The following is a 16,634-nucleotide window of genomic DNA, read 5'->3' as shown; positions in this document are numbered from 1 at the left end:
CCCGTCGGGACAGAACCCCTGCGCCGTGCACCAGCCGGGCGGCCCTGGGCCAGCATCTCTGCTCATCTACAACGTGGGGATAAGAGAACTGACTTCGCGGGGAGCAGGAAGGACTAAATCCACAGCTTGAATTAAGCCATGCAGAGATGGCACAGAGCAGATGCTCAATAAATGTGACCCGTCACCACGTGTCCGGCAGGAGGGTGGGTGCTTCCAGGTGTGCCGTTTCATTTGCGGGTGAGGAAATCGAGGCCCAGAGAAGCCAAGTGAGCCACCAGCTGGCTTCAAGGGCAGCACCCCCAGCCCGGCCTCCACGGCCCCCTCTGCCCCTGGGACCCCATGTTCCGGGTGGGGAGGCCTTCGCGCTCCCGCAGCCCCTGCGTTGAGGGCTCCTCCGCAGCCGTGAGGAGCCCCAGGACCCCCAGCCCTTCCGCTCACTGAACAGCCGCCGGGCATCTGCATTAACATCAGTCAGGATGAGTAGATACCCTTGCCGCTCGCTGGCAACACAGGCCAGTGTATCGAAACGGGCTTCACGATGATGATACGTGGGAGGAAATGAAAACTATCAATAAAATGCAGATTCTACAAGGCATCGGTTTAACTCACGACCCCTTCTTCTCCCCTCGCTGTTTACAACACGACATTGTTCACTGTCTCCGAGACAGGAGAAGCCCTGTTTATGCATAAAGGAATGATTCCCTGAGCTGAGACCCGTGACACGGCCACCACCATCCATCATCGGCTCCAGAGAGTGAAGGACGATTAAAACACGTAATAAAGGGGCTTCCCTGGTGGCGCAGTGGTGGAGAGGCCGCCTGCTGATGCAGGGGACACAGGTTCGTGCCCCGGTCCGGGAAGATCCCACATGCCGCGGAGCGGCTGGGCCCGTGAGCCATGGCCGCTGAGCCTGCGCGTCCGGAGCCTGTGCTCAGCAACGGGAGAGGCCACAACAGTGAGAGGCCCACGTACCGCAAAAAAAAAAAAAAAAAAAAAAAAAAAAAAAAAAATTGCGCAATAAAGGCATCAGCGATCTCACTGGGACTAATTTGGGAGTTTGTTTAGGTTTTTATTTTAAGGTTGCTAACTGTTTTTTGCATGAGTGAAAGGGGATTTGAAGACTCGTTTTGTCTGTGTCCTGCAGGAAATCCCAGCTGGGGTCTGCATGGCTGTGAGGGAAGCTCTGGCTGTGAAGGTGGTGACTTGTCCGTCACCCAGCAGGACCAAGGCCGGCACGTCCCTCTGTTCTCTCTTCTTTCCACTCGCCTCTAAGATTATACCTCCCACCGCCTCTGATCCTGGGGCGGAACTTTCCCTCTGCCCACCCTGCTTTCCAACATCTAATGTGCCTCTCAGCTCACAGCCCCAGACCCAGACTGGAGCTTCAGAAGGTGACCACCACTCTTTAAAATATTTTTTATTTTATTTTTTGGCTGTGCCGCATGGCTTGCAGGATTTTAGTTCCCTGACCAGGGGTTGAACCCAGGCCCTCGGCAGCGAGAGCACACAGTCCTAACCACTGGACCGCCAGGAAATTCCCTAAAATATTTAAATCAACACTATCTTTTTAATTAATTTATTTATTTTTGGCTGCGTTGGATCTTCGTTGCTGCGCGCAGGCTTTGTCTAGTTGCGGCGAGCGGGGGCTACTCTTCGTTGCGGTGTGTGGGCTTCTCATTGCGGTGGCTTCTCTTGTTGCGGAGCACGGGCTCTAGGCGTGTGGGCTCAGTAGTTGTGGCTCGCGGGATCTAGAGCGCAGGCTCAGTAGTTGTGGTGCACGGGCTTAGTTGCTCCGCAGCATGTGGGATCTTCCTGGACCAGGGCTCGACCGCATGTCCCCTGCATTGGCAGGTGGGTTCTTAACCACTGCGCCGCCAGGGAAGCCCAGAAGAGATACTTTTAAATTTTCTTCTACTGGACCCAAACTTGAGAGGATGTGAGCCTGGAGTTACCCAAGGTCACCACATGGAACTGGAGGAAAATGAAGCCCATGGCAGAAGACAATGCAAGGGATGGAGAAAATGTCTCTAAAACACTGTGCACCTGGATCCAGCTGTACTTGATCCAATAAACCCTCTTTTCTGCTTAAGCCAGTTTGGGTTATAGATGACCTGTCACTTGTAACAAAACGAGTACTGATTTTTTTTCTTTGAAAGATCAGTGGTATTGAAACACAATGAAATCTTCCTCGGTATTCTCTACTTCAAGAGAATGAAACAATCAAGCCCACACTGTTTTTCTTTTTGGTTGTGGCACAAGAAAATGAACTTCATTTCTGAAAACTCTTTGGGGGAGATCTGGCTTAGAACAGAGCTATGACGGCACCAATGGACATCAGCCCTGCCCTGCACTCAGTCCCGACCTCTCTGGTACCCATCATTTGCACCTCTGGTACCCATCATTTGCACCTCTGGTATCCATCATTTGCACCTCTGGTACCCATCATTCACCCCTCTGGTACCCATCATTCACACCTCTGGTACCCATCATTCGCATCTCTGGTACCCATCATTCACCCCTCTGGTACCCATCATTCACAGCTCTGGTACCCATCATTCACCCCTCTGGTACCCATCATTCACAGCTCTGGTACCCATCATTCACCCCTCTGGTACCCATCATTCGCACCTCTGGTACCCATCATCTGCACCTCTGGTACCCATCATTCGCACCTCTGGTACCCGTCATTTGCACCTCTCCACCAGGTACGAGTGGATACATGGTTCTGTGATCCTTTAGTTAACATGACTGGGGGGCTCCCTCACCACCCCCACAAGGTGGGGCTTGGACTCGATCAAACGGGATCCCGGAGCACCAGGCCCGGCATAAACGGGCCTCCGTAAATGCCGAAATCAAATGAGAATCAACCAGACATTACAAATGGACCCTTCTTCCTTGGCAGTGGGCTTCAGAGCAGCAGTTCCATCACCCCCGACCTGCCTTGCTCTCCACCTGAGTCCACACACGCCTCAACTCCTTCCTGAACCTCCTGCTGCTAAGCCCTTTCCCTCTGAGCCAGGCTCCGTGGCCCACGGATGGGGGACGTGGGCACCGAGGAGCCACCAGCATCGCGAGGCCGCGCCGGCTAAAGCCACGGACCGGGGCAGGCGCAACACGGGCGGCACGCAAAAGAGGCTTCAAATCACCCGACAGTTCTATGTATAATTCATAGCAAAATGGTTTGTTGCTATGAAAATATATTTGCACATTACACAAATAGACCCTCACAGCAATTATCTTAATGCTGTAGCTACAAATTATCACCTACTTACCTTGGGCAAATTAGCACCAAATTTAATTTGAGTGGCGCGGACGATGTGCGGGGCGCACAGAGCAAGAGCCCTCGGCCGTATCTGTAGGACCTGGCTCTCGGCTTTAGGCTCAGGATGGGGCGTCTGATACAGGGCTCTGCGGGAGAGGCGGGCTCAGGGCCATCCAGGCCTAACCCTGTATTTACAGGGAGGTCACGGAGACCCAGAGAGAAGGGGGCTGGCACAGGGTCCCACCTGGGTAGGGGGGGGCAAAGTCAAGCCATGAGGGGCAGGGGCTGAGAAGGGGGCCGCCTGAGTTGGGATTCCAGAGTCTCCAGGTTGCACCCCATGAAGAGTCATTTTCACCCTTTTGTCTCAGCTATGTCACAAATTTATTTATACAGACCCCACTACCCACTCTTTATCACAAACACCACCAGGTCCCCGACACTGGTGAGAAGGCAGATATAGATCATTTGTGCAGGTAGTGGGACCAGAAGCCACTGGAACCTGGGCGTGACACCCAAAGGTGGCAGCAGCAAGGTGCAAATGAGCTGTGACCTGCTACAGGACGTTGTCAGAGGCCTGCCCACAAGCCCCAGGGACAGTGGGCACTCTGAAAAGACAAGGGGGGGTCTGCAGAGAGACCTGTGGTTCTTGTAGACACCAGCCTCGAGACTTGGGGCCGTTCCCCTCCCCAGCATCCCTGTGTCCCTGCCCACGGAACCCAGGTGCTCGCTCAGGTGTGCACCCCTCACCTGCAGAGCCCTCCAGCTTCAAGGAGCTGACCCACCCCACCTCCCAGCCTGCCTGATTACCTAAGAGGAAGCCCATCTCCCCTCTCAAAGGTTTGTTGAGGAAGCCAAGTTGAGCCAGTCAGCACACAGCAACTTTCCTGGCCACAGATATAGGTTCATTCAGGCCCGTGAGGTATCAGGAAAAGCTTTCCAGGTGCTTCTGGGAAAGAAGATCCCTTGCTGTCCTGAGAGGGCCACTGGAGCAGTTTCTCTCCACACAGCTGTGTATAAAGATGAGGCCTGGAATGGCTGGAGCAAATCTGCTGCCACCCCGAAGATCCAGCAGCCCACGAAAAAGGGCAGGAAATTGCTCAGCCTTGATCAAGCCGTACTTGATCTCCACAGCATTCCCAGACCATTTCAGCTACATGGGCCAATATGGCCGCTTGGCCTTTTGGGCTGGTTCAGAGCTGGGTTTTCTGTCTGTTACAGTCAAAAGCGTTAGGATGCTCCCAGACCCCACACCTGCCACAGGCTGGGAGAGGGGCTTCCTCCAAACTCCGGCAGCCCTCATCAGCCTTCACCAGGTGTCCATGTGTCCTTCTTGACCCATCACCGTGTGTTCCCTCACAGCCGGGGCCATTTCTGACTCACGCTTGAGCCCCAGCACTCATCCAACCCAGGACCTGAAAGGAACTTGGGGTGTCTGTTGAACAAGAGAGCAGGTAAAGTGTACACAGCAGAGCCCAGCGTTCAAAGCCTTCCTGGCCCAGCTCACCAACACCTCCCCGCCCCAGGTCACTCCCACTGCCCACCTTGCTCGCTCCACTGTCTGCCATCCCAGGCTGCTCTGTCCCGGAAGAGGACACAGCTGGGGCCTCTGCCATAATCTCCATCATCCATACTCAGACCTGTCGGGTGGGGGGCCCCTGGGTCCTCTCCTCCGAGGAGTTATTCCCTCTGAGCTTCAGGACACCCTGCTGCTTGATGCCCATTTGAGAGGTGAGAAAACGAGGACCCAACTCAGTCTGGTCTCTCCTGCCTTTCAGGGACCCAGAAACCGGGACAGTGGCCAGATCCAGCTGCCAGCAGCTCTGGGAGCCTCCAGGCAGATGGCTGGGACGGGACCCTGCAGCGGAGCCCCACATGGACATCTCTGAGGTCATCCCCCTCCCTCAGTGCTGGGCCCAGAAGGGGACCCTCAGATGTACCCTGGGCGGCCCGGGAAGCCTCTGGATACATGTGGCGCATCTTCCCTGAGCATCAATTTTAATCAAAGGATTGAGGGAAAAGTGAAGTAATTTATCTGAAAAGAAACTGAAAGCATCATTTTCATATCCCAAAGCTATTCTCACTTAGACTTGAAGGGCAGTCACTGGCAGGCTTGGAATGTCTCCACCCAGGAGACAGACCTCAGGGCCCTGGGAGGCGGCTGGCCCGGTGGGGAGGGCGAGAATGCTGCAGCCACAGCACAGCGGGCCTGGCTCTCCATTCACTGGCCATGTGAGCTCAGAAAGTCATCTAAACATCCCTGCCTCAGTTTCCTCATCTGTAAAAGGGGACAGTAACAGCCCCTGCCTCATGAGGCTGGTGTGAGTGAGGAATGATCCAATCAAGGGGACAGTTAGGGCCTGAGAGCCATTAGCAAAGGTGCCCGTGATGCTTTTGGGGAAGGATGGCCACGGGCGGCCACTTTACAGGTCAGGAGGCTGAGTCCCCAGGAGGGAAAGTGACCTGCTCCAAAACTAGGTCTCTGACTCCCTCTGTGGTTCATTCTCCCCCTCCTGCTGCCTCTGTGCCTTGGTTTCCCCGTCAGTAAAAGAGGATAAAATCAGGGAATGGGTATGCATGCCAGGCACTTCCGAGGTGGCTGAGCTCTTGCTGGAAGCCACCATCCATGGCGTGCCCACAACCGACTCAGCTGGAACTGGCTTGTTAGGGAGATGCCAAGATCCATGGGATGTTTAGTCAAGTTTCCAGACCTTAAAACATCTCGCTGCAGCGCCCATCAACAGATGAGTGGATAAAGACGTAGCATATATACACAATGGAATATTACTCAGCCATAAAAAGAAAAGCATCAAATATTGCCATTTGCAAAAATACAGATGGACCTGGAAGGTATCATGCTTTGTGAAGTAAGTCAGAGAAAGACAAATACTTTTTCACTTATGTGCGCAATCTAAATATTAAACAAATGAATACAACAAACAAACAAAACATCTCACTGAGGTTGCACTTCAGCAACTCAATGACATCAACCAAGTAAATTCCTACCGGCTTTACCTGACCACCTGTCAGGTTCTCCGCATGTATTTCTACCCCCACCTCACATGTGACTTATCCCCAGCCAACTACAGTCCCCCAGCCTCTGTGTAACCTCAGTGTGCCACACCCTTCCCTGCCTATCTCTCACCCATCTTCCAACTCAACGGTCACTTCCTCCAGGAAGCCCTCCCTGACTTCCCACAAGCCCCTGGCTTCCCTCTGTCACACAGAGGCTAGACTTTGAGTCCTCCGTGGACAGGGGACTGGGGAGGTGGCTGTCCACAAGGACTAGCCCGGCTCAGGCCAGTGCACTGTGTCCGTCTTCACCCCTCGGCCCCTGCCGTGCTGTTGGTTTGAGAAATGGTTTAACATCACTGCATGAAAGGAGAAACCCGCAAACAAGACCCTAAATCCACCAACAGAGAGAGACCAAAGGATATTTACTGTTGAGTCTTAGATTTTGAGCTCTCACCAGGACAAATGTCAACACGACATTTCACCGTCAATAAGCACCCCGTGCTCTGGAATCCACACAGCCTCCCTCACAAAACCTCAAAGTCTGTGGCCTCCAGACAGCCAAGGCCAGGTCCCCACCCCGCCGACAAGGACTGAGGAGCTCCTCCCCTCCCACCCTGCCTCCTTCTCCGGGAGCCTTAGCCTCCACTCTTCACACACCTGCCAGGCCCTGGGGAACCCCCAAGCCAGTGCTGTTGACAGTGGCGCCGGGCCAAGGTTTGGGAAAAGTGAAAGCGTCCAGGGCCTCTCCCCTAACTGGCGATTTTGGAGGCTGATTTAAGTTTTGGGCATATTAAGTCTTGGGGGTCCATCCCCTGTGATGAGCGGGCCCGCACCCCCAGCCGGAGCCTCTGAGTCTGAATCAGCGTAACAACTGCGCAGCCTCAGTTTTCTCATCTGTGAAGCGGAGCGATGCTTCCTGCCTCCCAAGTTGGAGCTGAGGGAAATGATGTGGACCCGGCAGGATCGGAGACCCTGAATTTGGGGAGGAAAATGGGGGAACGGTGAAAGTTTGGGCTGAGACGGCCCAGCCGCGGGAGAAGCGAGGGAGCAGGAAAGGAGGGGACGGGGGTACAGGGAGGGTGCGGGGGAACAGGACTGGAGGAGTGGGAGAGGAGCGCGCGCTCGTGCAAAACGGGGGTGGGGTAAGGTAGGGGCTGGGGTGTGGGAGGGGCCGGGAACTCGCGGCGGCGAGCGCGGGCTCCGGGGTCCCCGCCCGTCTCCGCGCCACGTCATGTGACCCCGCCCCCCTCCCCGCCTCGGCTTGCCCGCCTGAGCAATGGGTCCAGCCCCAGCACCCGCGCTGCGTCCCCACCTGGGCCCAGGCGGGTTCCTTCCCGCAGACAATGGTCCTTACCTGACTACAGCTCCGCCGGTGCCTCACCTGGGCTCGGCTCAGCCCGCGACTCACCTGGCCCCGCCCCGGACGTGGCTTCCGTGCAGGCCCCGCCCCTCGCCCCGCCCCTCGCCCCCCCCCGCCCCGCGCGCTCCCCAGCCAGCGCTGTTTCCCTGGAGCACAGGACCTGAGTGGCCCAGAGTCATTGCGGGCTATGCCTGCATTTCTGCGCATGGGCAAAGTCACCGTTCCAGCCCTGAGGCGGGGGTCATGTACTCAGGAAAGACCAGGCTGGGGCCCAGATACCCCTAGAGGTGCCACTGACGTTCCGGGGCCCCAGGCAAGAGGGTGACTGGTCCTCCGATAGGATCGCATTCCCACCCGGAGAGCCGCTCAGGAGGTGACTTCTAAGGGTGGATTTCTATCAGGCCCGGTGTCTGGCGCCCCCTTCTGGCTGCAGCTCTGTCTCCGCTGCCTCCTCCCCGTCTCCCTGGTTTCTGAAGGTCGGCGCCCGGGACTGGGGCTGCACCTCTTTTCATTTACTCCCCAGCCTCCTGCTTTCAATACAGCCTGTACCAGATGATCCCCAACCGTTGTCTCTCGACTCCAGCCTCCTGCCTCTGACTGCCCACCTGACATCCCCACACGTCCACGTGGCCTTCTCTCCTGGGCTTCCCATCCGGTTCTCCACCAGCCCCTTCCAAACCCGTCGGGGCATCCTTAGCTCCCCTCATTCCCTCACACCCCATGCGTGGTCCCTGGATGAGCCCCGATAGCTTTTCCTTCAAAACATGTCACAGTGCCACCACTTCTGTCCACCCACGCTGGCCCAAGTGGTCCAGGCCACCAGCATCTCTACGTGGCTCAGTGCAGCAGAGCCTCCTAATACATCTCCTGGCTTCTGCCCTTGCCCCTTTCCATCTGTGTTAGCACAGCAGCCAGGGGCATCCTTCCATGCGATCCTGCCCTGCCCCTGCTCGTGTCCCTCCCCCTTCCTGCTCTTGGGGGAGGGGGCTGGCGCTAGCAGCTGCACAATCCCAGGCTGCCTTGCGTGGAAGGTGGCACGGCTGCTGGCAGCTCTGGGATCACGTGTGGTGGGCTCTGTGGTCCCCAGTGGCCTGTGTACAGCAGCCAAGACAATCAGGTGTGTTGACCCCTCCCCATTTCTAGAGGGGGGATCTGATTGCAGAGGCCAGCTGGCATAATATCACACGCTGCTACAGTGACTGGTTCCGGTTCCGGAAGTCACTGGGCCCAAGCCAATGACGCAGGCCTTCGCTGGGCCACAGTGAGCAGTTCAGGACACTCCAGTTGGTGGGAGGAGCTGGACTTTGCCTGGAAGATTGGGGAAGAACAAATCCTGCTCTGTCCTTTTCTCTCCCCCAACTTAAATGAGAAGCTTAGTGCACTGGGAATAGCAAGAAGCCATCCTGTGACCACAATGGGATCAAGGCTTGGGATAAAACAGAGATGGCAAGGAACTGGGTCCTTGGTGACCTTGCAGAGCCCCTGGATCAAACCCACCCGGGGGGCCCACACTTCCTCCAGACTTTCTCATTAAATGCACCAATAAATTCTCTTATTGTTTGAACTAGTTTGAATTTTCTATTTCTTACAACCAAAATGCCCTCTGATAAAATATCTTTATACCTTTCAGCCAAATTACAAAGAGTTTCTCTCCTGACAGCATTAGCAGGAAAAAAAAAAAAAGCCCAGGGAAGCCCTGGATGGCTGAGTCCAAGACACATGACCATTCCAGGGATAGGAAGGGAGTTGGACAGACCAAAACTTTATCCTCCCCAAGGTCAAGACAGTCAGCTTCAAGCCAGTCGTGCTAACGGTAGCCATGAACCATGAGGCTGTTTGCTCGCTGCAGTATCTCCAGTGTCTAGCCCTGGGTCCGGCACATGGTAGCCACTATCCCCAATCAGTATGAATGAATGAATGACCACTGTTTCTCTCTACCGTCACTCAAGCAGCTGCCTGTTTCTGTGCAAAGAATTTGTAACCATCCTAGCACATGGGCCTGTTCACCTCACACAGCACACTTGCATGTTATTTGTACCTTCTTTGCTCCCAGTGGACTTCGGTGGTGAGAAAGCGGAAGCATCTATGGTACTGCCTGACCTCTAAGTCTCACGCATACCTGAGCCCCCCTTGATGGATCAGGAAGGGGGCCTATTTCTGGGTCGAAACTCTTCTTCCCTCTCAAAACTTGAGAAGGAAATCGAGAGGATGCCTAATGCCAGGGACTCACACTTGATGGATTTCGTCTAGTGCTTCGCGCTGGTTTCTCTTTTCCTTTTGTGGAATGTAAACACCTTTTATTATCAGTGTCAGATGGGTCTCATGAAAGCCGGACAATTTGCAGGTTTTCTGGTTCAAAAAGCGACTTTGGACAGAAGTAAGAGAAAACACGCCCCAGATGGTCTACGGCTGGCAGAGTAATTCCGTGGTAGCAAGACATGTCAGGGGGAATGCCACCCTCCTCGCATTTGTGTTTTGTGAAAATCTCATACAAATTCCACTACCATAGCTTAGTGATATTTAAATATATACAATAAAGCAATCATACAGAATGATTGTCAGGAAAAGAATGCAGGTGTATCCTGCCTTTCATAATAAAAGGAAAAAGAAGTAGAAAGAAACTGTGAGACCCAGGCCAGCTCCCTTTTTGGTTCTTCTGTTTTTCCCCAAGCACGTCTAATCAATAACCCACCAGTTAGTCATTTCCTTTTGTAGCTATAACAATAACTCCTTGCATTTCAAATGCTTTGCGATAGAAAAGAAAGAATAATAATGCAAAATGAAGGAATTACATCTGAATGGTATTATTCTCAGCTTTATTAAATTTGCTCTCGGTACAAATGTTTATGAAGTCAGAGAGCTGCTTTTCCCCCAAGCAGCAAATTCCACATCAATAAGCAGTGGGGGATGGGAACTTGAAGGAAGGAGGAAAGAAAGACCCCTGGTCCCTGGTCTTGGGCTTCTCATTTGTTTTTTCCCAAATGAACTCTCCCTGCCAGCTGCTTGAGCCAAGACGTGGTCTGCTTTGAACCTTATTAAAACCATGAAACCAAAATAGGTTGAGCCAGAAGACATCTGGGAGATCGCGTTCCAACCCTCCCCCTTAAGGGTGCAGACCAGTGAGGTAAGGGGTTTTCTCTGCTGCTGCGTAGCCAAGCCAGGAACCCCAGCCAGGTTTCCCGACTCCCTGGCCTCCTATCATGTGCCCTGGTCCAAGTTTTAGAGCAAATGCATTTGGTTGTTAGCGTCGACTGCAAACTGCAAACCACTTCTCTGCAAACTGAGTACAACCCACATGCACGCTCCACGATGTCTTCTGTGATTGCTTCGACCTAATTGTTGAAACTCTTTTGATATGAAACTGAGCAGGTGACATTCTTGATGCCTTTTTGACATCAGGCTGGAACGCTGGTTGTGTCCCCTGACGCCGTGCACCTTTCAAATGCCCTTGCTGTATTGGGATTCCCTGTCCTACCAGTCTCTCCACCCGAGGTGGCCAGACCACGGGTTTATCCAGAGTCCTTTGCAGTCAGGACCCAGACATTGACTAGGCTCCACCATTGCGACCTACACCATAAGAGAGGAGGTGGCCCTGCAATTTATTATGGGAAAGGGCAGCCTCGGATGTTCAGCTGGGGGTGGGGGGTGGGGTTGACACTGCAGTGGGTACAAGTTTAAATACCTGGGACGTGATTGCTATTGGTGCTGGTGACAGTTGTGGGTTTGGTCCAGTACAACTGGAGCATCCTTGTGCGGTGGGAGCATCTCTATGTGGTAAGCGCATCCCTGTGTGGTAGGAGCATCTCTGAGTGGTGGGAGCATCTCTGTGCCATAGCAGCCTCTCCGGGCAATGGGAGTATCTCTGTGGGGTGTGAGTATCCCTGTGCAGTGGCGCGGTAGTGGCAGTTTTCCCACCAGGCATGTCCTATGTGACAGTTTGAGGCATTTGGAAGGTAAGCCTCGAGCTTGGCTCTCCCACCTCCTGACAGCTCTAGGAACTCCCAACATCCTTCAATAAGCTCCTTCTCTGGGTAATCAGCAGAATCTGCCGCCATTGCTTGCAGATAAGAGCCCTGCCTTATCCTCCGCATCCTCCTATTTCCTGCTACCTGTCCCTCCTCCCCTGCCAAACACAGGCTGACATAAATCCCCGTAGTGAAGAGAAATGCCAACGTGAGAAATTCTTCTCGTGATGACGTCGATGATGCGTTACATTTTTATAGCTTTTTGCAGTCTGTTAAAGCAGTTCTGAGTTTTCTGCAAACATGTCTGGCAATGAGGAGAAGGGTTCTTGGGTGAAACCATCAGTTTATTAAGTCATTATCACCTTCAGGTCAAAATCCAGTAAGTTCTTGTCGGGCCCCATACATTGTCATCTGCACAGAGTTTCTTTCTTTCTTTTTTTTTTTTGCGGTACGCAGGCCTCTCACTGTTGTGGCCTCTCCCGTTGCGGAGCCCAGGCTCCGGACGCGCAGGCTCAGCGGCCATGGCTCACGGGCCCAGCTGCTCTGCGGCATGTGGGATCTTCCTGGACCGGGGCACGAACCCGCGTCCCCTGCATCGGCAGGCAGACTCTCAACCACTGCGCCACCAGGGAAGCCCTGCACAGAGTTTCTTAATCAAGGATGCTTGGTATCTCGGGGTTTGTGATCTTACAGCCCCTGCTCTGCCTGTGTCCATAGTGTACAGACTAGCAGAGAAATATCATCGGTCACAGAATATTACATCTGGAAAGATCCTCACTATGGATGAGGAATTTGAGAATGTGTGACTGGCCCAATATTACACAGCAAGGTAGTGACCAATTCAGGATCAGAACCCCGGGTCCTGGCTCTGCCCACGAGGGGTATGCAGCACACATAAATAAATAAAATGCCATATGCCAGCATCAGCCTTCTCCCCATCCGCAGATGACCTTCCTCTAGAGTGTTTGGGAAAGAGGAGTGTATCAGTTAGTCATGCCAGGTTATGCTGCAGCAATAAATATCCCCAGTCTCCCGGGCTTACACCAGATTAGGTCTACTTCTCATGCACGCTGCCCGTCCACAGCCCCCTGGGGCCCGGCCTGCCGGAGCAGCCCCATCTGGAGAGTGCCCATCACCACACAGAGAAAAGGAGAGCCCTGGAGGGTCTCTGCCTGGCAATGAAAAGACCCAGCGCCAAAGGGGCCCTCTGCCCAGAAGTCGCTGGCCAGAGCTGGTCACAGCACCCCACCCAGCCCCAAGGGGACCAGGAAGTGTGGCCCTTCTGTGTACTCGGGAAGCAGGGAGCAGGAGACCATTGTGATTTTAGGGACTTACCTTGAGTCTGTGCCCGTTGCATCCCTGGCACACGCTCCTCTGTCCAGCAGCCTCCCCACTTCTCCCAGCCTCCCCAAGAGCGCTGCCCACTTCACTGCTGGACACGCCTGAGCTTTGGGAACACGACTCCCTGCCGGAAGGCTGCTCCCCTCCACTCGGGCCCTTGCAGAGGGGCCCACACGGGCCGCCCACACTCCCCAAGGCGAGCGCTGCGGAACTGCAAGGAGAAAGGGAATTCTTCATCCCCCCTCCCCCCTTCCTCCTTTCGTTCTTGTGTGTGTGCACGCGTGCATGTTTTAATGTGGTAAAATACACGTAACGTAACATTTACTGTCGTGACCACATCTAAGTCTACAGTGAGTGTTGTTAAGCGCACGGACGTTGCAAAACTGAAACTCGGGACTTCCCTGGCAGACCAGTGGCTGAGGCTCCGCGCTGCCAATGCAGGGGATGCGGGTCCGATCCCTGGTCAGGGAACTAGGGTCCCACATGCCGTGTGGTGTGCCCCCCGCACCCCCCGCCAAAAAATGTTTTAAAAAAAGAAAACTGAAACTCTGTCCCCATAAACACTGACTCCACATCCCCTCCCCCTGCCCCTGGCCCCCACCATCTACTTTCTGTCTTGATGAACTTGACTCCTCTAGGTGCCTCATGTAAGTGGAATCCTACAATATTTGTCCTTGTGACTAGCTTGTTTCACTTAGAAAGGTTCATCCCCGGTGTAGCACATGTCAGAATTTCCTTCCTTTTTAAGGCTGAGTCATATTTCGTTGAATGGATGGACCACATTTTGCTTATCCACCAGCCACTGATGGACACTCTCCCCTCCTGCATCTACACATAGTTTTCATTGCTGTCCCATCACATCAAGGACTGTGTTGCCAAGAACATAGGTCCTGGGGACACACACACACACACACACACCCCAACAGCCAATTTCCCTTCCTCCCTCCCCCCCAACCCGGCAGGAGTTCCCGACTCTACCAGCAATGTTCCTGGAACCAGCTATCCCTTGAGACTGTGGGCCTCTAGGGTGGTGGGCAGGGAGCCTGTATCCTGTGTGCCCTTTACTCCCTGAAGGGCTGAGTCCAGCTCCTCTGGTGGGGAGAGGAGGCCAGCAGACACTGGAGGGCTTACAAGGTCCCAGCGGAGGGGAGTGTGGAGGTGGGCGGCAGGGTCTGGAGTGCAGCTCTCAGACTCCCCGCTGCCTGGGGAAGGAACTTGGCAAAAGCGATGGCTTTGTGCTGGCTAACTGACCTCGGAGTGGCGGTCAGCCTCCCTGCGACAAATCGGCTCGCCACCAGCAAAGGTGGGGACTGTGCTGACGTCACACCCCGCGGTTGCTGGTTCCACTCATCGCCCCCCCGACCCCGGTCAGCAGGTGACCTGCAGGAGATCTGTCTACTGATGAGTTAATAAGGCACCACCAGTCACACATTTTAAAGAGACCTTCAAGGTTGTACGTCAGCATAGTTGGTTTCCTCGTCATCCTATGCATTTTATCGTGAAAACACTATTCTAAGACTGTGTCCCTGGGCTTCCCGGGACGCCCGAACGAGATACACAGGGCAGGTCAAGACCCCCCCGAGGTGGAGAATGGCCCCCGCTCAGTGCTGATGGGGAGTCCCCAAGTGTGTTTTTTAAATAACATCTTTTTCACTTCCCCCAGATCTCCCGGACGTGCAGCTCTCCGGGGCCCCTCGTACCCCCTTCACCGTGAGCACATCCTCTCCACAGCGAGCACCCCTGCTGCAGGTTGCTGGACGGACGGCACAGACGTCCTACTCTGACTACAAGGGATGTTCTGCCATCTGCTTTTTGGCTGTTTCGCCTCAAGTGCTGTTGACTTTCATTATTTAGCGGGACCTTCCATTCCAGATGCCTTCGGAACACCCGCCTCAGACCCCGAGCACAGCCAGCACAGCTCACAGCACGCACACCCCCAGCATCTGGCTGAAATGCAGATCCAGCATCAGCAGGCGTGGGCTGGCCTGAGACTCTGCATCTGAGAGGCAAAGGCGAGCGTGGTCATCAGGGTCCCCTGGAAGACTTACAACAAATAAACCAGAAAAAGACAAAAACAGTGAGCTGGTCTCTTGCACCCCAGCCCTGGAGATGCAGACGGACCATCCTCTGAAGAAGGCTCCCCTGCTCACGCTGAGGCCGGATCAACCTTCAATTAACTGAGCAACCAGCGTGTGCTGGGCACCGACCTGGGGCTGAGGGCTCAGTGGGAACAGGGCAGGGGGCCTCCTGGCCACATGGGGCTGCCTTCTAGTGGGGAGAAAAGCTAATAACAAATTCATTTCTTCCAGAGGGGTCTCCCATGAGCTAAAACCTCCGAGCCTCTCTCGGGCTCTGGTCCCTCCAAGGCAGATGTAGTTTATCCACCGTCTCTTTCCACTCTGCTCTGAAAGAAAACCGCACCACATAAGCTTCCGACCGCACAGTCCCTGTTTCCACCCTTAATTACAGAGTGACAAGTGCCGTGAATGGGTGGGGAAACAGGAGGTGGGGAGAGGACTCGGGGGTGGGAGGCGGGTAGGCCGGTGGTGCGGACACAGGGCCATAGGCCGGCCTTGGCCACAGCTAGCTTGGGGCTTGGCCTGAGCTCCCTGGTGGCCAAAGTGAGACACGGTCGGTGATGTGACCTTCATTGTAAGGTTTGGTTCTTGGATGGGACACCTGGGTTTCATCTTAAACCAAGGCCCATACGTCTGTACGTGAAGGTTCTGTAGATTTGGGGAGACCAGCAATAGCTGGTTTTCTATCCAAATTTATGTGTTCCCTGGTCCTGATTTTTCATTTATAATTTACCAATTTATAGCAAGATGTTTTGATGTAGAGTACCTCAAACATTTTTCGAACAAGAGTGGGTTCAACACATGGACACGCTCAAAGCCCACCTTGATGGGATACCCCTTTATGGGGGGAGCGGGGGCAGCCCCAGCTGGAGGCCCCGCCTGGGTGTCTGGAGCTGCTGCGGGACCCAGGCTCAGCAGCCACCCCCTCCCCGGGTTCTGTCTCCCCACTGCTGGGAAGGCACGGCTGGCCGGTGTCTGGGGCTCCCCTTCCGCCCGGGGTGGAGGGATTGGTCAAAGAGCTCAGGGTAAAAAAAAAAAAAAAAAAAAAAAAAGAGCTCAGGGTCCCCCACAGACAAAGGTCATGCCTGGGCGTGGGGCCGTGTGCCAGCAGAGTCCCCAGGTATCAGAGCAGGCCCAGCAGCCCACGAGGTGGCAGTGCTCGATAGAGCCCCCGACACTCGGGAGGTGAGGGCAGGACAGGGCCCAGCGCCGGGGCGGTGCGGGGGGGCGGATAGAGCCCAGGCAGACAGCCCCCTGCTACAGCCTCTGCCCTTTGCCTGGTCCTTCCGTCTCGAGGGGACCCTGCCCATAATACTCCCCACCCCACCCCAGGCTCAGCCGGTCCCAGGCCTATCCTGGGTTCCGTAAGGGAGCTGGGAGCCAAGCAGGGCGGCTCAGGGATCTCAGCCCCATCAGCGGAGCTGAGTGGCCACATGCTCGTTGGTCCTCAGACCGGGGACGGGCTTCCGGCCCCATCCCCCACCCCTGGCTCCTCCGAGGCCGGCTCACTTCCGCTCTCCCGGCCACGCCCCTGGGCACCTTCCCACTGCTGAGGAGCCTCGAGGCCCCGTGCAGTCAGTACGTCCCCAGATCAGACCACGGAGCTTCGCTCCTAC

This window comes from Leucopleurus acutus (genome assembly GCF_964270905.1).
Source record: "Leucopleurus acutus genome assembly, chromosome: 11".
NCBI lineage: Eukaryota > Metazoa > Chordata > Mammalia > Artiodactyla > Delphinidae > Leucopleurus > Leucopleurus acutus.
Note: the sequence above shows the minus strand (reverse complement) of the source record.